Source organism: Vombatus ursinus, unplaced genomic scaffold (assembly GCF_900497805.2).
Source record: "Vombatus ursinus unplaced genomic scaffold, bare-nosed wombat genome assembly UNPS02014821.1, whole genome shotgun sequence".
NCBI lineage: Eukaryota > Metazoa > Chordata > Mammalia > Diprotodontia > Vombatidae > Vombatus > Vombatus ursinus.
In genome coordinates this window covers 4,351,430-4,373,508 of record NW_020954599.1, presented here as the reverse complement: position 1 = coordinate 4,373,508, position 22,079 = coordinate 4,351,430, and the positions used below count along the sequence as shown (strand labels likewise).

The following is a 22,079-nucleotide window of genomic DNA, read 5'->3' as shown; positions in this document are numbered from 1 at the left end:
AGTACTCATTCCAGATGGAGATGTCCAGCAGTCAGTGGAAAATGTGAGAATGTAGCAATGAAGAGTTTGGAGTTGAGATCCTACATGTGGAAGTCATTTACTTAAGAGATGATAATGGAAGCTACAGTGATGAATGAGTGAATGGCCAAGGGTGAAAATGTAGAGTGAAAAAATAAAAGAGCCAAGGATGATTTGACCTGTACCAACCATGAGCCTTTGTTTTCCTTGGTTATGAGGATTTAGGCTTTACGTAGAATTGAGAAAGAAAACAAATGTCAATTTCATTCAATTTTGTGACTGTCATCTTTCTTTCTTGTTTTTTTTTTTTTTTTTTTTTGGCTAGGCAATGGGGTTAAGTGACTTGCCCAGGGTCGCACAGCTAGTTAAGTGTTATGTGTCTGAGGCCAGATTTGAACTCAGGTCCTCCTGGATCCAGGGGTGGTGCTCTATCCACTGTGCCACCTAGCTGCCCAGACTGTCATCTTTCTTTAAGGTGTATGAGGTTTGGAAAATAATGAGTGATTTTTGAACAAGCTGCCATCGCTTCATGTTTGTATGTGAGAGAGAAATGGAGATGGAGAGAAAGAAAGTGGGCCTAGAAAGAGGAGGTGGAGAAAGCAGCCATGCTGCTCAGAAAGAGGTTTCCCAAATATAATCTATGTGATTTGAATAGAGATTTGTTAAATCATTATGAACGATGACTAAAATAATTACCAAAGATCTGTGTCTGTCTATCTATCTGTCTGTCTGTCTGTCTATCCATCTGTGTTTTCGTTCCTTTCAAAATAATTCAAAATTAATGTACAGTATCATTTTTCATATTTTTTTCACCAAACCTACCACACAGGCTTTCACATAAATGATTGTTGAATTGAATAAATTGTATTGCATAGGTATCAAATTCCTTACACTTAGGCAGAATTCAGGGCACCTCATTCCAAGTGTTTTACTCTAATCATTGGACCATGTTTCCTGCATAGAGTGTATCCAATGTAATCTGCTGTTTGTGTTGGATGTAGGTTTTGAATAACTAAAAACACACAATATCATAGCGTGAATGGCAAGCATTCTAAATATGAGGGGATTCCTAGGTTGTCGATCTGTAGCCATAATTTATGACTGCAGCCCATAGTAGCCTGTTTGACTGTCAAGGGACAAACATTGTATAGCTGTTTATAGGAACATAATTTTTAAATTTTCTTCTTCTGCCTTAGTTTTCAGCATAGGGTTAAAAGATTTATTTGTGGTAACCTAAGTATTTGTTACTAAACCCATTGTATTATCATTGAAATTGGACATTAGCAATGACCTAGAGAAAGCATTTGGGTTTTACCAAGTGGTAGCAATAAGTTTTATATGGTCTAAAGAGAAGCTTTGGACAATACTGATAAAGAGGAGGTTTAATGAGATTGAGTAAGTTTTTGAAAATTAGTCAGCATTGGTGTGTGATATTCCTTCAGGGAGCATTTGTAATGCCCACAAGAATGTGTCAGTGGGTGATCAGATTCCAACCGAACCTTCAGTTGCTTTCAGTGGTTGACATAACACACACCTGTGTGTTCTCTTCTGTGACCTCTAAATTGTTTTGAAAAGCTCCTGACATCTGGACGTGTGAAAAAAAAAACCCATAGGTTTTGATTTATTTTCTGAAAAGAAAAGAAAAAAATGTGGTAGATTTGTTTTTTCCCTTAATGAGCAGGGCTTGCATTTTCAAATTATCCTATATATTTATTGAATACAAGACATAGGATTATATTGGACTTCTCTGTGTGTATAGGTTAATATGATTTGTATTTATTTCATTTAGTAACATTTTTCTTGCTCAGTATATTTGTATAAAAACAAACAGGGGTATCCATAAAAATAAAAGTTATTTTTAACTTTCACATATTTTTGTGTTAATATTCAGACTTAAAAGTCTGCTGATATAAATTTATAACCCAGCTTCTTTGCAATAGCTGAAGGCAGGACTCCATGCAATGAAATCCTTTTGAGTTCAAAGCAACTTCTGTTAATTATCACTTAATCAGCTTTTGAGCTGCTTTTTGTGAACTTTTTTTTTCTGTTAACCAAGTTCAGTAACTTTCTGAAAAGATGGAGCTGTGGGCTTCTCTATGTCAGTGCTGCCATAGCCTAAAGTTGGTCTTATTAAGTGCACAGATTGTCTCTTTCAGAATTAGGCTGCTGTAGCCTTGAGGGGTCCAGAGCTTATATCTTGCCATCTATTTAATTGAATAAGTTCTACTATTTATTCGAAAATTCAGATAAATGGCTTTCAACATACTGTTTATAGCTTAATAGCCCCTGAAATAAGTCAACTTTATCTGCTAGTGTCTTTTAGTCATGACTAATGATCTCTATGCTTATACTGGACTGCTGGAAGAGTGATGCTGAACTCTGCAGAGCAGGGGCCAGGGACAATGGATGGAATGGAGTCTGTTAGACAAGCCTCTCTTTTCTCAGTGAGGTTAGTTGGGAAGAGAAAATATGTCATTTACCACTTTAACCTACCATTAAACATAATGTACACAAATCTACATGTAGCTTGTGATTTAAACAAACAAAAATCTATCATAGCATGCTTTAAGGGCTGATACTGGAAAGTCAGACAAAGAAAATCTGAGAGAAATGGTGTAACCTTTTCTTTGTGTTTGTCTAGTACAGGGGTTCTTAACCTGAGATCTGAGGACCCACATGGATATATTACAAGGGGTCCATGAACTTGGATGGGAAAAAAATGCATCTTTATTTTCATTAGCCTTTAACTGAAATTTAACATTTCCTTCAAATATGTATTTTTTAATCTGAAAAGGGGCCCATAGGTTTCACCAGTCTGCCAAAGGGGTCTATGACAAGAAAAAAAATTAAAAATTCCTCTCTAGTTCTGTATCATTATTTACAATTCCCCTTGTCTTCCTTCTGGCCCCCAAACATTTTAGCTATTTTTAGCTTCATTTGTCAGAAATGGATGATGCACTTGAAAAATTTTCTTGCTTAATAGATAAGCATGTTTTGTTTTGGTTTTGTTTTGGGTTTTTTTTTTGGATACCACTATTATAACAATAGAAGTAAATATTTATTGACCACCAAAATTTATTTCAATGCATTTTAAGTTCCCTTCAAATGGCTAGAAGCTGTAGTTTAAATAAAACCCCATGTCAGTGAATCCAAAAATGTTTCAAGAAGAGACAAATCACCCTATATCAGCGTGGTCATGTAGCTCATTAGGAACAATATTGAATACTCAAATGATAAATTTCAGTGGCATATTTTATTTGCTTGAATACTTTTTCAAGGTGAAGGAAGCTGTGCGGCTGAAGAGTGGTGAGCTGGATAACCACAGGGCTCGGCTAACCTGGGCTCTTGTCCCCCCATCTGGGCCTGTTCCGCAGGATCCGTGGGTCAGCCCTTTGGGCAGACAGGGAAACATGACACCTGCCTCCCTCCCTGCCTCCCTGAACTGGCTATGGTCACCTTATTCTTAGCGTACATTAATGAAATCAGTTAAGAGTTAAAAGTGTTTCAAATTGTTTCTCAGAAACCAGACTGAGAACCGTGAGAAAAGAATTAAATTACAGTCATCCTCATTTTCTTCATGGAGACAGGATGTGACATATGAAAGTACCAAAGGATGCATGAACTTACTCTGTGAAAAGTAATTGCTGCATATTATTTATATACATAATTTATATATATATATATATATTACTATTATTTTGCTTTTAGGGTTTTTGTTTCCTTTGGGTTCTCTCTCTTTCTCTTCCTCTTTCTCTCTCTCTATTTCTTTTATCTTTTTTCTGTTTACCTTGAGATCATTCACTTAAAGAGGAAGCCTTTGGTCATGGTATGTCGTTAAAAGGCTTGAGAAGAAAACAAAGTTTTAAAGGATTTGAAAGAAGAGATGAGTGGAGGAGCCTTTTAGGCTTAGGGTGGTATGTATATGGCTGGATGGGGAAACCAGAAAACACAAGATGGGAAGAGAAAAGGAAATGGAGAGGGGAGTATGACATTTACTTTAGAAAGGAAGAGTTGAGGTGGGTGAAGACAGACTAAAGTTAAACTTGTTGACAAAAGTGAAAGTTGATTATTGCCTTGCAAAGGATAGAGCACAGGACCTAAAGTAAAGAAAACTTGAGTTGAAATAGAACCTAAGACACTTACTAGCTGTGTCCTGGGCAAGTTATTTAACCTCTGTGTTCCAGTTTCCTCATTTGTAAAATGGAGATGACAATTACGCATCTATCTCCTGGGGTGATTATATGGAACAAATGAAATAATATTTATAAAGTGTTTATCACAGTGCCTTGCACATAGTAAGTCCTTAATAAGCACTTGCTTCCTTTCTCATCTTATTGCTGTCATCAACATTTTTAGAACTATAGCAAACAATAATTAAAGAGGAAGTATCCTTGTATTTAGCCTTTATTCTTATGAAAGTCTTTTTGTTTTCTGTTTTATCCATTTCTCCTCTAATTTTTAAATTTTGTGCTTTTGCAGATTTGTTAATTTGGTTCTCTAGTGTTGTTTCACTGCATATAAAGTTCATTAATATTACTTTTTTCATATTATTAATATTGTTATCTCTGAAAACTTTCAGACCAACTGCTTTACTTACTTCTCCCAAATATTTGCATGTTTTTTTAGCAATGTCATTTCCCGAAGAATTGCTTTTAATAACCATAGTAGAGATTTCTTCAATTCACTAGTAAGAGAATGCTAATAAAAAACATCACTGAAATTTCACCTAATATACACAAAGTTGGCAAAGTTGACAAAAGCTACTACAGATAGTCCATATTGGAAGAGTTGTGAAAGACAGGTATACTACTACCTTGTTGGCAGAGCTGCGAACTAGTCTAACGATTCTGAGAAGCGATTTCAAATTATTCTGAAGAAGTAACATTTTAGTCTCTACTTGTTTACCTAGATCCTATTAATTCTAGGCGCGTGCCCCAGAGAGCGTAAGAATGCAAAAGACAAAAATATGCTTAGTGAATATGTAGCCAGACCTTTTCTCTTATATTTGTCGCCTTTAAGTTTTATTTATTTAGCTTGTTTCTGATTTCCTTTTTCACTAACTCTTTGCGTCTTCTCTCTTCCATTGTTGCACAGAGGCCCTCTAATATTGAATGCCTGTTCAGCCTTTCTGCCCAGCATTGTGAGATAAATGAGCCCAGGTACATTTCGAGGTCCCTTTCTCTTGGGCCCAGGGAACAGTAGTTTCCCTTTTAGTTCTCCCTGTGTTGCTGTCTTCCACTCATCTTCTACCTTCCTTCTTCTGGTGGGGTTGGGCAAAATCAGCTTTTTCTCTTGTATAGAAGAGCATGCTCAATAAATCACCATGGAGGGGGACAGCCAGAGCCCGAACCAGAAGCACAAGACCTGCGAGGCTGTTTGCATCCATGCTCCAGGCACAGCCAGTGTTATAGTGAACCAGAGTTTAAGACATGAGGTCTGAATGTGGATTTTAAAAAATGATTTGTGAATCTATCTTACAGGTCTTATAAAAGGTATAAATATTAATTTATAGTGTTTAAATACTAACATTCTCATAATATAAACAATGACTGCTCTTTATACAAATTTTGACGATTGACAGGGTACTTTGCATGTCATTTCATTGTTTTTACAGAAGCATCTAGTGAAGTGAATGCTATAGGTGTTGTTTTCACAATTTTATTGATAAGTTTCAATGACTTGCCCTTGTTAAGCATAGCTGGTAAGAGACATGATTCAAATGAAAGTCTTTTGATGACAAATCCATTACTTTTTTTTCTTTTTTCAACTTTTATTTTATTTCTTTCTCTTTCTTTCCTTCCTCCCCCTTTCTTACTCACTCTTTGAACTGAAGCAGCTGGGTCCCTAAGAGGTTAAATGATTTACTTAATGTCACAAAGGTATCACAAAGGTACAAAAGTAACTTAATTGTTATTTGACAAGAGGTTCCTGTCTCCAAACCCGCTAGTGGGGGGGGGGACCTGCAGCCTTGAGGCCACATGTGACCCTCTAGGTCCTCAAGTGCGGCCCTTTGATTGAATCAGTGGCCTGCAGGCCTAGTCTGTCCTGACACCTGCATTGGCGTTGTTGAGTTAGTACCCATTTTGCAAACAATTCATCGCTGAAAAGAGCGGAAATATTGCATAAAACCTGGAACTTACGTTCTCAGTAGAGACTCTTCAGAAAACCTAATACTTAGAAATCTTCGATGATAAAAAGGGTACTTAAAGTTTTAAAATATTAGTAATATTATTTAAGTGCCAGTCTCTAAAATCTTATGTTGAATTACAAGAAATGATGGCCCTATGACAAAATAACAATGATTTTATTATCACTGTTAAGAAGGATGAAAAATTAATAATTGAGTCACATTCATCTTCAGAGATGGCTCCATTGCACTGTTCTTATAGAGAGGCAGCATGGTGTACTGTATAGATAACTGGTCTTTGGTCAGAAAGACCTGGGTTTAAGTCCTGGCTGTGTGAACTTTTGGGGGCCTTTTTTTTAGTGGTTCTCTAAGATTCAGTTCCAGATGAGCAGTGGATCTCTATGTTTTTAAATTAGGCACCAGGAACTGAAATGAAACCACAAGTCCAGAACTAAATAACAACAAACCAAACCAAACCATTATAATGTAGGGAGGTAGGGCAGTATGGAGGATGGGGGAGGAGGAGGAAGAGAGTACTAGATTTAGGGCCAGAGAACCTGGAGTCAGATCCTACCTCTGCCTTTGTCACTGCCCATTTGCCCAGCTTAAACTTAATTTTCTCAAATGTAAAAAGTGAGGGTGTTGAAGTACATTTTTTCTGAGGTCTCATCAGCTCTAAAACTATGCTCCTATGAATTTAATTCATTTGATAACGACATACTTAAAGCAATAATTTTGTTTTGGGTTATTGTATCTTTTTTAAAATTTTAAGAGGGCAGACAGAGGAGGTATAAAATTCCAATTTTTATAATTGGAAAAAAGCAATATATTTGTACTTGATTTCTTTTTTTCCCTCTGTGTTACTCTTTTTAGTGTAGTATAGAACCTGTTACCATTTGTTTTTACAGAGTTCTAGGTATTTCTCTTCTGTAAAATGAGGCCAATAATCCCAGCACTCCTTGCACCTCGTCCAACCTATGGGGTTGTTCTGAGCCTCAACTGAGGTAATAGATGTTAAAGTCTTCGTAGCCAAAAAGGGTTATACAAATGTAAGCTCTTTTTATGGTTATTACCTGTCTTGACTCTGGTTTTCTGGTAATTGGTACTCTGGAGAAAGAGAAATCTTCTAATTTATATTATAAAATAGATTTAAAGTATTTATGTAGAAATGCTACCTTGAGGATTAGAAACTAGACTTAATTTACCCTCCCCCCCCAAAAAAAACATCCAGAAATTTCCCACTATTTTCTGAAAAGTAGGTGTTGAATATATGCTGCCTGTTCATCCCTATTTCCAGGACTGAAAGTACAATGCAGACTGACAATAAATTTCCCTTTGGGAGGGTATTGTAAGTAAATGAAGAGTAAAAATGTATTCTAAGAGAAAGGTCAGATGATAATATACGATAGATGGAGATACAAATAGAAATTTCCGTCCATGTTTGCTACTACTTAATTGCCTAAGCAAATTGCTGGCCTATACATGGTTAGCAGTCTGTTAAATATTTTCTTTTCTGGTCAGATTTTTATTGTGTGGTAGGTAGGTTGTTCCCCACCAGCTCAACGGAGAGATGAAAGATTATGGAAAACCAATTTGAATAAATGTTCTATTGATTATTGGTCTTAAATTTCCTAAACTGGTGCATGGGTTCCATGTTATTTAAAAGTATGGAAATTAGTAAAGGCATATTTTTAGTTAAAATTTCTCAAGAATAATTTGCGTTTGGGCTGAGAAAATTTAGAAATGACACTTGAAATAAGTGAGTGTCATTGGAGATAGAATGGTAGTTTTCAAAAGTGAAAAAAAGAAATCCACAAAGTTAAGTTTCTAGACACTGAAATGCTGTTAAGCATTTAAGCTTCACACCACACCAGGGGCAGCTTTTTAACCATCTGGAAATTGTAATGAATACTGTACTGGTCAGTGCCTTTTTTTAATCCTATGGTTTCCATTTTCTTTTTACCTTTCCACTGTCATATGCCATGTATCTTGAACATAACTCAATGCTTAGCTGGAATAATATTTCTTGCCAGCTTACAATCAAAGGGAGTACTCAGAAAAACAGCTGAGCTGTATTAGGAAACCGCAGTCTGGACTACATTTCTGTACTGAATAACACATCACAGGTGCAGGATTAGCCCAGCCTATGGTGCTGTTTTTTGAGCATAACCCCCTAGCAGCCCTTTGCCTCCTCCTCACATTTCTTTCATATGGGGGATTGGGGGTGGGGAAGAGAGGGGATCTGGCAACGATATATCAAGCATATAGAAATCAAAGTAGTATGAGCCGTTTTATATCTTCTCTTTACAAAAAGAAAGAGGGAAAAAAGCCATTTCCTAGTCTTAAAACAAGAGGGTAGAACTGAGTAGTTTAAAAGGTTCAGACAAAAGGTCAAACCCATGGCTAGCAAATTCAAAGTGGCCTTTTGAGTTTGCTAGTGTCCTCCAGGGTAACTGTTAAAATGGGGGAAATTTAGATATGAATTTTTAGAATTTTCTGTTTTGTTTTGTTTTCCCTCTAGTAACTTTACAACCATGTTCTGCATGATATAGTATAATAAGGCACATGTTTATAGATTTTGATCGTTTTGAGTTTTGTGATGATCAATTCCCCATCACGGTTATAAACTGTTAAACATGAAGGTTGCTGCTTACGATAAGGATTATGAAACAGGGCATACTTTGAAAGTTTAGGGAAGCTTCACATGATTAATTCTTTTTAACAATCAAGGATAGGAAATTTTAGCAAATAAAATTTTTGTTTGAGAAGGAATTAAAAATGTTTAGAAGATCCATTGGGAGTCATTGTCTTTGAATTGTCAAGGTAGTTTTTAGCACCATCGTTACAGATTTTTGTTGTTATACATCAGCATTGAAAACATTTACCTAATTTAATTAAATGGAATCTAGTGGAATATAAAGGTGGTTTATAATAATCATGTTATAGCTATTTTCAATATTTTTTCTCAAAATAATTTTAATTGTACTTGAATAACCATTTTAACTTTTATTTTCTCTGTTTTTTTTTTTTTAATTTTGTGGGGATTGGTTTTTTTTTTTCCTCACAGGTCCATTGGCTTCCAAAGTATATTACTTACAAGTTTTCCTTGGGAATAGGCGTTGTTTCACCATTATCTTTTATTTCTCCAGGGCATAGCATAGCACTGGCACACAGCAGATGCTTATTAAATGCTTAGTGACTGAATGTTAGGCATCTCTCAAAACCCAATAGTATCTGGGTGGTAGCTATTATGAATGAATAATTAAAGTTATGTTTTATCAAAATCTGTCTTTCAAAATTTTATGACTCATACATTTAGATCTGAGGCAGATTGTGGAGTTTCTTTTTGGTAATATACATACAAATATATATATATACACGCACACACAAACACACACACATACATATATGTATATGTATGTATATGTGTGTGTATGTGAGTGTATCTCTTGCTCTCTCTCTCTTTCCCTTTCTGTCTCTCCTCCCCACCCCTCTCTCTCTCTCTCTCTCTCTCTCTCTCTCTCTATGTATATATATACATACACACACACACACACATATATATGTCAACATATATTAACTTGGTTATCTTTTTCTGACTGGGTTATGTAAAGGGTTCGAAAGCTGGGAGGTTCTTGGAGTGTTCCCAGATTGTTTCTTTAAAAACAAGCAAATTCCAAATCCTTGTCTTTTTTTTCTTGTCCATCTGGGAGAATTGTTAGTTCTCTTATTCACATGTAAGATCCCTTTCGAAGCGGTTTCAGACACCAGGTTGTTTTAGGAGCTAACTGGTATCCCAGGGAAAAGATGAGTTTAAATACGCACAGTGGCAAATTGAACACCTTTACAGAATTACTTGTATTAACCTCAGGAATCTGTGGAGCAGGCAGTTTATATATTTCTCACTGAAAAAAAAAAAGCTAGAACCTCAAACTTGGCAGACTGCCAATGGAGCTACTTGATTCTTAGACATTCATTGCAAAAGGTACCCAATCCTGCATGCTTCTCTAGCAGAAGATAATCCAAGTGATATTTCAAAGATTTTTCAAATACAACATTTTTTAGCTTACTGGCATCCTGCTGGTACTATCTGTGGTCAAATAGAATTATAACTATTGTTTATGCGTGATTTTAATTTAGTCATGGGAAAAATCTTTATTGTATGACGATATTAATTTATGTTTCCTAGCTGTCATTTTGAATAAGTTCTTTTGATCTTTTTTTTGTTCAAGTTATGAGTTTGTTTTTAAAGCTTTCTTATTTTAATTCCACAATATGTAACTTGTATACTTTTTTCAGATTCTTTCCTGTAAAGTTAGTAGCATAATGATGCATAGGGGAGAAGGAGATGATGCATGATTTGGAATGGCAAGTCAGAATAATATTAACTTAATGACTTATACAGTGGATTATTTTCTTAATCAGTTAGTATTAATGTCTCCCAGATAGTTCTATGTTAGTCACTAAAAGTAAATAAATCAATAAAACATTTTACTGTGTGACATATATGTTATAAGGAATATTTACATTTATTCTTGAAGACATGATAAGTCGACAGTCTGGCATCACACAGAGAAAATACCTAAAGAATTTATTTTTTGGGGTGCAGCTAGGTAGTGCAGTGGATAGAGCATTGGCCCTGAAGTTAGGAGGACCAGAGTTCAAATCCAGCCTCAGACACATAAACACTCTGGGCAAGTCACTTAACCCCAATTGCCTTGCAAAAAAATAAATAAATAAAAAATTTTAAAAAAGAATTGAGTTTTTTTCACTTTTCATTCAGATTTTTTGCGTAAAAAAACTTGTGACAGCCATTATTTTGTTAAAATAAGTTTAAAGTAAGAGCTATTTAGTAGACTTATGTGATTAGAATGGATTCTAATTCTGTAGATTGTCCATTTACTTGCATATAGTAATCTGAAGCAATAGCATCTACTTGGTTTTTGCATTGTGGATGGTTAGGCCAAACTCTTTTGAGTTACTTGTCCAGGAGTTAACACCGGAGGCAACCAGTACAGTGTCATCCACAAACAGGAGGAGCTAGAAGACGACTTGGATATTGCAAGGTGACGAGGAACATCTGAAGAGCACACATCTCCTTATTTTGTGCATTGACTCCATACTGATAATGAGAGGGTTATCAGACAAGATTTTCTCGGAATAAGATTATCTATCCAGCTACATGTGTGTAAATCTATGCGTACATATGCATATGTGCACACATTTGATGATACTTGATAACTTTTTTCAGAGATGATTTTGTCTGATGATTGTGATGACATATGTACATATGTGTGTCCGTATAAAATATACAGTTTGTCTATGTACATACACATGTGCATGCATGTCTATATATACACATACATGCATACACACATATTATACACACACACACACATATATATATAGGATAATAAATAATAATCTTGGACAAGCATTGCAAATGGTCTTAGATTCAAATAGGAGGAAGAGAGAAGGCTTAATTGCTTCTGAAAAACTACAAAACTCCTCTAATGACCTGAGACTTCCTCATAAAACCAAGGCCCATATTTTTCATACTAGAATTTTTCCAATGATGTTTGTGATTGAAAGTCTTGAAACGTAATGGTCTTCATTTTTTTTCAAAGTATCATTTAGAACATATACGTAGTCAAATAGTGGGCATGAATCGGTTGCAATATATTAAAATAAAGGATTACAAAGAAAGAAAAATAGAAGAATAAAAATAGAAAAGAAATAGAAAGAATAAAAATAGAAAAGAAATAGAAAGAATAAAAGAAGAAATGTATCATTGAAAAGAAGATGAGCTGGTCATTTGGCAAGAGCAAGGGATTAACCAAAGTGTTATACTGTCCATGTTTTCCAATGATATCTTCATGAAGTCAGGAGAAAGCAAGGAAGGTCTGCAGCCTAGTGGGTGGATTCTTCTAGTGAATTAATGGGCAGACATGAAAAAGAATTGCTCAGAGTATGTAGGCATGAGTGTATTGCAATCTGTATCAGTAAAGAAAGTGCCAGTATTGATAAGATCATAGATTTACTTGAAAAAATGCAAAATTAATTTTTGTGAACACTGTGTTCACTTCCGCATAGGAACATGCATAGCAATTGTGGTTAGGAGGTATTGGGGAGAAAGAATGATTGATAATGCACAAGCATAGACTCATATTAATTTAGAGACTTGGGTTTGTAGCACTTAGACTACTCTGCTACATATCACATTCTATGTATAATTCACTTATTGATGTACATATCTTATCTTCCTGACTAGGTTGTAAGCTCCTCCAAGGACAAGAACCAGGATATTTATGTTTGTATCTTGTACTGCACCTTCAGAAATGCCTGATAAATATTAGTCTGGCAGTTGAGTAAGTGAGGTCTATACAGAGACCCACAGAATCTTAGAGTTGGATGGGAGGGCACTGAGTTAGACACATTTGAAAAATGTTCCCCTGGTAAAGATATCCAAGCTTTATTTAAGAAGTCAAGTAAGGGGGAGTCAGACAAACTACTAAGGAATCCATTTCACTTTGGTCTAACTCTGATTGTTTCTCCTTACCTTTAGTCTAAAGTTATCTCCTTGTACTGTCTACTCCTAGTTTTGTCCTCTGATACCAACCAGAGCAAGTCTGATTCCTCTTAACATATATTTTTTTTGTTTGTTTTTAGGCAATTGGGGTTAAGTGACTTGCCCAGGGTCACACAGCTAGTAGGTGTCAAGTGTTTGGTCTGAGGCTGGATTTGAACTCAGGTCCTCCTGACTTTAGGGCTGGTGCTGTATCCACTGTGCCACCTAGCTGCCCCCTCACATACATTTTTCAGTCATTTAAAGTCAGTTATGATATGTCTCCCCTAGGCTTTTCTTCTCCAGGCAAAACACCCAAACTTTCTACTTCTGGAATCAAGACCTTTCACTAATTTTGTTGCCCTCCTGGGGATATTTTCAGACTTATCAGTTTCCTAAAATATGGGACACAGAATTACACAAAATACTCCTGAGATGTGGTTTTACTGGGCAGGTGACAGCAAGTCTCTTTGTGGTCTTTTTGGACACTAAAGTTCTCCTACTGCGGCTAAGGCTACATTCGATTTTGGGGTGACATCACAAGATTAACTCATATGGAAGTTGGAGGCCATTGACACTTGTAGATATTTTTCATGTGAACTGTTGACTAGCTGTGACTCCTTCATTTTTTGCTTTTAAGGGTTTTTTTTTTAAATTTTCTGAAAGTACAGCATTCCAGATGAGATTTCCCCTTACAAGTCTTGCCCCACTGTAACTTGAATTGTTATTCATTATATAATGGGAATCAGGACTCTGACCTACCCACCCGGAAATCATCTGTCCTCAGCTTGAAGATCTCCAAGGAAGGGAAATCTCTTGAAAGGCCCATTACACTTTTGGACGCTCATATCGTTAGGAAGGTTTCCTAATATCAGAATTGGTCTCTTTGCAACGTCTTCCCACTGTTCTCGGTTCTAGATTTAGAATTGAAAAAGACTATAGAGATCATCTGGTCCAATTCTCTCATTTTATAGATATGGAAACTGAGGCCCTGAGAGGTCAAGTGTCTTACCCAAGGTCATATGGGCACTACTTGACAGAGGTAGAATTTGAATCCAGGTTCCATTTCTATGCTTTTTTACAGGTTGTCCCCCAGTCCTAGAATGCACTTTCTCCTTACCTATGACTCAGGGAATCCCTGATTTCCTTCAAAGCATACTACAAGGACCTCTTCACCTATATGTGGCCTTTCCTAATGCCCTGAGATGGTAGTGTCTCCCTCTCTCCCCTTAGTCCTTTCTGTTTACATGGTACATATTTAGTATTTACTTTTCTGTATCATCCAATAGAATATAAGCTCCCCTTGGGCAGGAACTCTCTACTATCTTTGTATCCCCAGTGTTAAGTATTGTGCCGACTACTAGTCCTTAATAAATGCTTGTTGGTTACTTGATTGAGTAAAAAAAAATCTTCATTAGCTGTGCTAGCCACTCAGAAAATAGAATACATGGGCACAAGAAACTTTACATCATGGTGGGGTGACAGGATATTCATGAAATATTCATGTGTCTTCAAAACAATTTCAACCAATCACTAATAATGTTCTTCTTTCCACCTGACTCTACAATCAGTAAAATTACACAATGTGCTCAGTTATGGCAAGATTTCAGGTTTCTCTGATAGTTTACAGCATAATTCTCAAGCTAGTAGATATCAAAGGGAAATGTGTGTGTGTGTGTATGTGTAAGCAATTCTTTTGTTGTTCAATTAGTAGCTTTTATGGAAAGGTATTGAGGATAATCGGAAAGAAAATGAATAAAAAACATGCGTTAAGTCCTTAATATATGCAAAGCACTGTCCTGAGCTCTGGTGATACAAATAGAAAAGCTAGACAGTCCTCAAGGAGCTCACATCCTAATAGGAAGAGACAGCATATGTAAGAGGTGTTTCCTTAGGGTAGAGTAGATGATAATGCATCTTCTTTAATGTTATTTCAACTAATAAAACCATATCCATTTCTGAAGTTAAATCATTTGACAGGCTTCTGGTAGAAGGAATTTTCTTTAAAGGTTCTTCAGTAGCTATGGTTACTGATGAGAAAGCTGCAGAACATGCAGAAGCAGTGGCCAGGCTGCGTATTTGTGTTCGAAAACATTTTCACTGAATTGAAGAGAAAACAAAACCAATTTTTAAAAATTTTATTTTGTAGCTATTACATAGAATTATTTCTTAGTCAATAAATTTTCTAGGAGGGAGATTTAAAAATCTATCTTACTTAAGTTACAAATTTTTATAAATGCAAATTAATGTATCAGTTATATTTAATTAATATATGGAAGAGAGATAAAATGAATATGGTATTGTTGGTAAGCAGTAGTATCTTAGTGTAATGTGAAGGAGGCTAAGATCTTTCCTAGATTTCTAGAACATCTGCCTTTTATACTGGTGTACAATTCAATTATCAGCAAGTCATTCATATGGGCAAAGGATAATCTGATATTAAAATATGAATATTCCTAAGAAGAATAATGTTAAGTAGGTTATACCCTTAGTGTGAATTAATATGTGAGATAATTTCCTTTTGTTCTTAAGAGAAGCTGTTCATAGGACGAAACATTTGAGCTGGGGTAGAGGCTTAAAAAAAAAAGGTGAAAAGATAACTAAGAACTTAGAGAAAATATGTGTGTGTATTTACCTTGAGCTTCATGAAATGTCAGTTAAAGTAGAGATCAGTTGAGTTAATGTTCCAGCTATGTGGTTATTCTTAGGAATAATTTCATAAATTATATAGTTTGGTATGAGAGGTGGTTTAGTATAGTGGATAGGTGGGTAGAGGGTCAACCAAGGACTAAGATGGCCAGGGTCCAAAACCTACCTCTGACCCATACACCCTACCTGTGTGATGATGTCAAAGTCCTATAACTTCTCAGTTCCCCAAGCAGCTTTCAGGGATGATAAATTGCAGATGAGCTGCTGATCTGTATCATTCTAGGGAGTTTCTGCACTGAGACTTCCCTACAGATGAAACCATGGTTTTAGATCTTCATTCCTTGGCATATTGAGCTTAACCATTTAAGACAATTTTATTTAAGGGATGTATATGGCCATTCATTAACACACATTTATAAAATTTTATAGCCTAAACATGATAGGTTTTTAAATCTCCATAATAGAAAATATATTAAGAATAGAAAATAATTCTATGCAAGGTCTCCAAAAGGTAATTTTCAAAAATTAGCTCCAGTTCAGTGAAATATTTCCAAATACAATATACATTTTTATGAGAATGGAAAGCTTTGATTTTGTTTAGTTGTTTTCTTGTGGGATGATGGATATTGGATATGAGCCAGAGACAGATCTAGGAAATCAAAGACAGAAGCAGAAATCTAGTTTGGAGTGAAGGTAGAATGGAAGTCAGGCTGCCCATAGTGCTGATGGATGGTGAGGAGTTTACAGTTCAAACTGTTCAATGCCAAAACAGCCCTGGGGCCTCTTATGCTGAGACTCTCAGTTTGCGACCCCAACATGCCTCCCTCCTTGCTGCAGAACAGCAGAGCTTCCTAATGAGACTTGTAGAATTTACGACTTTTAGAAATGTTAGTCTAATTCCCAGTCATACTCGCCATAAATTACAGGTAAATTTATAATTCACTAAATTGTTGTGAAATACTTACAAGACCTTTTATTTTAGTAGTGGTATTTTCTGAAAAAAAAAATTAAAGCATAGTCACTATTGAACTGTTAACTTCTCTGCACAATTTATACATTTAAAAAAAACTGTCAGTCAACAAATTTTGAAGCTCTCATATGCCTCCAGCTGTACTAGATTCTATCAAAGTGTCTGTTGGAAGCAAATTACACGCGGTCACATGTAGAGAGTTCTTGTGGAACTTGGAGAATGGGGTAAAAAGGCAAGGAGGTGCAGAGATGTGAGAGAGACAAGATGAAAAGAAATAGAACAGAAGAGAGCAGAAAGAGAAAGACCAAGAGGAGAAAAGGGAAGGAAGGAAGACTAGTTTACAGTCCTAAAAATGAGTTCCTTCCCTCCTCCACTCTTGAATGAATATTCATTCAATTCTTCTTTCTTACTTTTTTGGGACTCTTTTAAATCTCTTGAAACTTTTAATCCTCATTTTTGAAAGCTTCGCCTTGCCTAAACGCACTAGATGACATCATCTCATTCATTGTCTAATTTTATCTTGTTAAATATACTTATTTGCCTTTCTTTTATTTCTCTCATTTGCAGAATTTGAAAATCTGAAATTATGCTCATCTTTGCTTTCTTCCGGAGGGATGACTCAAATGCCTCCTTTTAGGGGGAAATTTGCCTTTTTGATGATTAGACTGAATTTTGCAGGATATATTTCTGAGAAAATTACTGTTTCCAAAGTTGCCAGTGATTGTATTTGCCAAGTCCTCCTCCTTGATCTTTGTACAGCATTTGGTATTCTTGACCCCTTCCTCTTCCTTACCTTTTCCTCTCTTGCTTGACCTTCTTGACCTCTCCTTCCCCTCTGTTGGTTGGTCATCAGCTATGTTATACCTCCTAACTGTGCAGTTACTTTTCTCTCTAGAGCTAATCAGCTCAGTGAATTGGATTATTATGTGTGTACTGATGATGTCAATATATTTATATCTAACCCCAATCTCTCTTCTCGGCTTCATTCACGTTACACCAAGTAACTCTCTATTGGAAATATCCAGCTGCTTGACTTGTGGGCATCTCAAAATTAACATGTACTGAAAACAATTCATTATGGTAGCCTCCTTCCTTACGTCACTTCTTTAGATTTCTCTGTTTCTCGCAAAGGCATTGTCACACATCCGGTAACCTAGATTAGCAATCTCATGTCGCCCTTTGCTCCTCAGCGTGATACGCCCCACAGTCAGTTGCCAAAACTTTTTTTTTTACCCTCCATATATTCCCCACCCATTTTTCTTCTCACATAGGATCTTATCACATCCTGTCTAAACTATTATATCAGCCTCCAATTTGATCTCCCTGGCTCAAATCTGTCTCTATTCCAATACTCCATGTACGTGGGAAGCAATTTTCGTAATGTGAAGGTCTGACCATATCAATCCTCTCTCCATTCAGTAAACAGCAAGAGCTGTCTATTACCTCTAGTATCAAATATAAACTCTTCTCTTTAGCATTAACATTTTTCTCAACTTGGCACCAACCCATGTTTCCATCCTGAATATACTTTATTTTCTTTGGCATAACACTATGATCCAGCCGAACTACCTTGTGGGTGTTCCTCACATGTTCCATTCCAGGTTCCTTCATTCAGTAACTCAGTGGAGAGAGAGGACTAGACCTGGAGTCAGGAAGAACAAGGTTCACGTCCCACCTCAGGCACTTACTATCTGAGTGACCCTAGCAAGGCACTCAACCTCACTTAGCCTCAATTTCCTCATTTGTAAAGTGGGGATAATAACAGTCCCTATGTCTCTGGGGTTTGTTGTGAGGATAAAATAAGGTAATATTTATAAAGTGCTTTGTAAATCATAAAGCACTATGTAAATGCTAGCTACTTTTATCTCACAACCTTGTATTTCCCCCATGCCTGGAATGCACTCTGTCCTCTCCTCCATCTTTTAGAATGTTTAACTTCCTTTAAAATTCAGCTCAAATGACATTTTGGACATGAAGCCTTTCCTAACCTCCACCCCAAACTCTGAGTGCCTCACCCCCCAAAACAGACCAAATTACCATATGTAAATTTTGTATATTCCTACACATCTAAAAGCTGTTTCCTCTGGATATATTGTAAGCTCCACAGAATTGAGACTGCTTAGCTTTTGCCTTTGTATCCTCAGTTCCTAGCCCAGTGCCCAATCCATAGCAATCACTAAATAAATGCTTGTTGACTGATCGATTGAAGATGGTCATAAAGGCTAATGTTTTCTTAAGGTTCATTAAAAGAAGCCTAGCTTCCAGAACAAGGGATCCACACATCCACATCCTCAGCCTTGGTAATACCATATATGGACAAGTATAGTAATTCTAGAGTATTGTGTCTGTTTCTGGATGCCATATTTTATTTTATTTTATTTTTTGGGGGGCAATTGGGGTTAAGTGACTTGCCCAGGGTCACACAGCTAGTAAGTGTCAAGTGTTTGGTCTGAGGCCGGATTTGAACTCAGGTCCTCCTGACTTTAGGGTTGGTGCTCTATCCACTGCACCACCTAGCTGCCCCTGGGCACCATATTTTTAGTAAGAACTCTAAAACTATTTCTATAGGAGGGCAACTTTTATTGAGAGCACTCGAGCCCATGCCATCAAACAATTGGTTGATAGAAGTACAGATGTTAAGATAGAGTAGAAAAACAATGTTCGGAGAAGAGCATGATTGCTGCCTTTAGATATTTGTCAGTCTGTTTTTTAATACTTGTGTGTGTGTGTGTATGTGTTATCTCCATCAACCAGTGTAGGCTGCATCAGGGCAGGAGACTGTTTCATTTTATCTTTTTAACCCTAGCACTTTGTACAGTGTCTGGTGTATAACTGCTTGTTGATTAATTATTAATGCCACTGGGTGGAACCAGGACTCATGGGAGGCAAATTTCAGGTTGAGCAAGAGATGGATATTATAAAAATTAAAGCTGTACAAGTGTGAAACAGTGTGCTTCAGCATCATGGGTTCATACCAGAGACCTCAGTGACCACCAAGTCCAACCCAGTTATTTTGCAAATAAGGCAACTGAGACACAGAGAGGTTAAGTAACTTGCCCAGTGATACATGGTAATAACTGTCTGGATGAAGTTTTAAACCCAGGTCTTCCACTCCAAGTCAGAGGCTGGATGACCTCTTGTCAGGGATCTTGTAGAAGAAATTCTTTCTCAGTCCTCTGAGTTTCTGTCAAACTCTGCAATTTCTGAGTCCATTATCCTGGATCTGGGCCTTCTAACTCCTGACTTTAAGGCTCTTTACTGCCCTACCTTTCTTTGTCATTAATGTTTTAAAAATCAGAAAATTAAAACACACAACCCAGTTTTTCATTATGTCTTAAATAACTCTAAGCTTTTATTTAATGGAGAAATAGCAAATTTTAAAAATATTTTTCTCTCTTTGTTTGACTCAATCACTGGGTAGAGAATAGATATAGTTGGAAACAAAAGAAAAGAAATTTTCATTCATAAACATGCACACATATACTTATTTCCACATATGTGCTTTGCCTTCTGCTTAGGAAAGTACACTCAGGGTTGTAAAACTTTTCTCAGTTATCAAACAGCTGCCCTCAAACTCCTCTGTTCTGTGATCTCTCAAGTATAAAAACTTTTTCTATGGAATTGCTGATGTTTTCCTCTTATTTAGAAAACAGCTTTCTTGGGAGAAAAATGGATTTAGTCTCTTTTTTTAAATTCTGAAAACAATTTAAAGAATGTTTTATGAGTTATAAAAATCACTGATCAGTGGATAGAATAGTAGGTTATGGAACACTTTTGTTTTAACCTGGGTTCAAATGTCACCTCTGACACTCATTACCTATGTGATCTTGAGCAAATTTCTTAACCTCTCTGCACCAGTCTACATTTTGATTTAAAAAAAACCAAACAAACCACAGTTTCTAGGTATTAATTGTGGCAGCGAGCATCTACCACCTTTATCAATTTTTTATTTGAAAGAAAGTCAATGTATGCCATAATATTGCAAGAATCCATTTTCTTATCGTACTGCCATCTGTATTTACATGATAAAATTTCTGAATTTCAGATATAATGATATAAATAGGCTTACTTAGGTTTTATTTATTTATTTACCTGTTTTGGTTCAGGAGTCAGGAACTTCCAATTCACACTCAAATGGTTGATATGTAGAATCTCTGTATTTGCCTGGATCTAGAGAACATTAGACTTATGGGTTCCTTGAGTCAGGGCTGTTTCCTTACAACCTAGAATATTGCCTTGAACTTGAACTTATTAAGTACCTAATAAGTATTTGTTAAATTCAACTAAATGTGATATGAAGAGGTTAATCTGTAAAAGGATCCTAGAAATTACAGATGAATTATGCTGTAAATATTCATTTGCAAGTCAATTGGAATTAATTTTTTTTTCATTTAAACTAATGTAAAGTGGTTATAAATGGTGACTAGTTAACCTATAAAAGCCCAGTTAATTTGTAACATAGGTAAAATTCTGTTCATTTTCAGTCTATTGGTAAAAAATATTGTGACAATACTGTTAAACAAAATAAAAAATGTAAAGATGATTTGGTACAGTGGAAAGAGTACTGAAGACCTCTGAACTCCATGGACTTGCATAAGCACCTCTTAGGTCAGGTATTGTTTTTGTGACTTTGGGCAAGTCGTTTACTTTCTCTGGGCCTCAGGTTACAGTAGATTACCTCTGAGATCACTTCTAGCTCTAGATTTATTATTCTCTGAATATGAAATTGTAATTTTATGTATTTGGAAAGTTGTGGGTTGGGGGGAGGAGCTTTAATTAGAAGATGATGGAGAAGTGGATGGAACTGTTGAATGAAAATCTTCAGAGATAGAATGTATGTCGTATTTCAGTCATCCTGGTCGATGAATGGACAAAGGTCAAATGGTCACTTTGAGGGATGAGATTCCTATTTAAAGAATAATAGGAGAAAGTTGAAGGCTAGAGAAAATTGGTCCCTGGATATTTTGTTTGAATTTGGCAAATGAAATCCTAGGTGGGGCTGGAATAAGAATTTGTATGAAAGTGACTGTCGTATTTGACTTATTTTTTCCTTCATTTTACTAATTAGCTCTGTATTGTAGTTAGTTGTAAAACTTTTCATACGTGAAAGAACTTGAACAGCATTCAAAATTCTCAGTACATCTTCCAATACTTATCATTGTTTGATGGGGCAATTGGCAAGAAGTATCTGTGGCTTTATAAAATCCAGTTGTTGTGCTTTAATTCAAAGTTTTGATTTTTTATAGTTAAAGTATGGCAAATTTTCGATGCCAAATCCATAGGTCCTTGGATGAAGTATTGTCAGTCTTAAAGTTTTGTGAGCTTAAATCTGGTAGGGACCATCAAATCTAAACTCATTTTACAGAGGAGCACACAATACCAGGGATGAAATGAGCTGTCCATGGTACAAGACCTAGAATTTGAATCCAGGTCTGGGGCTTTAATTCAACTCCACCAGAAAAAGGAAAATGTCTAACTGGATTGATCATATTATTTAGAAGATGTAAAAGTTTCTGCTTTTTGTTATGTTGTTATTATTGCTACCCTCTTTGGCTTGTATCTTGGTGATGTGTCATTCCATTGTTATGCTCCATTTTATCCCATTGTAATTTTACTTTTCCTGTTTTAAGGAAGAATGTCTACTCCCTACCCCAAATAAAAGGATTGCCACTGTCAGCTGTTACAGTAGGTATATGTTCCTGTTTGCAACAGCTGCCAAGAATGATACATATCTGGATGAGGATAATGTT

The 22,079-nt window shown here is 36.1% G+C and overlaps 1 protein-coding gene across 1 annotated transcript in view; it reads left to right on the top strand.

The window, feature by feature from the left end:
* The window catches only part of BMPR1B (bone morphogenetic protein receptor type 1B), a 349,176-nt gene that overhangs the window by 271,094 nt on the left and 56,003 nt on the right, over positions 1-22,079 (top strand). The window lies entirely within an intron of this gene.